General features: G+C 32.4%; 1 protein-coding gene across 1 annotated transcript in view; it reads right to left on the reverse strand.

Moving 5' to 3' along the window:
• The window catches only part of LOC106867257 (uncharacterized), a 32,501-nt gene that overhangs the window by 12,664 nt on the left and 19,125 nt on the right, over positions 1–712 (reverse strand). The gene's annotated exons all lie outside the window — the stretch shown is intronic.

Raw genomic sequence — 712 nt, forward strand, 5'->3', positions numbered from 1 at the left:
ATATATAGGGAAAGTAAGAAGACAAAAAGCGAAAATGCACACTGAATATCAAAAAATAAAGGCATTTTTTTTAATGAAAAAGTAGCGATAAATAAAAATAATTAGATGAAATGAGGTAAAATTAAGAGGAATTAAATTCATAATTTTGAATCTCTTTGACAATTCAAAATAGTGAATTTAATTCCTCTTGACGGATGTCGTGATACCTTATTCTGTCGAGAAACTGCAACGGTCAAAATTGTACAGATTAAGAAAGAATCTGATTAATGTATTTCAGGAAATAGTTCTTAGTATTACCATAGATAGTGCCTTTATGATTGTAAATTCCCTTGAAGAAAACATGAGATAAAATAAGTTTCTGACCGCTAGCAAAACAAATTGTAAATTAGTATACACCTATAGGCAATCATATCAACCAAGCAATATCTTGAGTAAGATAGACATCAATGTTGTTAAACGTGTACCATTCCTTTTACCAATGAACATCATTATAACGGTGTGACCATGATATAGCATGATGAAGCGGCCAGAACTAGTGAGTACATACACAGCCACATATGTGTGTGTTTGTGTTTGTGTGTATGTGTAAGTGTGTCTGATTGCTTCTGTGCGCGCGTGCGTTTGCGTGTGTGTTTAAGCGTGCATGTATATATATGTGTATACATATATATATATAAATATACATACACACACACACACACACACACACACA

This window comes from Octopus bimaculoides, chromosome 3, assembly GCF_001194135.2.
Source record: "Octopus bimaculoides isolate UCB-OBI-ISO-001 chromosome 3, ASM119413v2, whole genome shotgun sequence".
In the NCBI taxonomy this organism is placed as follows: Eukaryota; Metazoa; Mollusca; class Cephalopoda; order Octopoda; family Octopodidae; genus Octopus; species Octopus bimaculoides.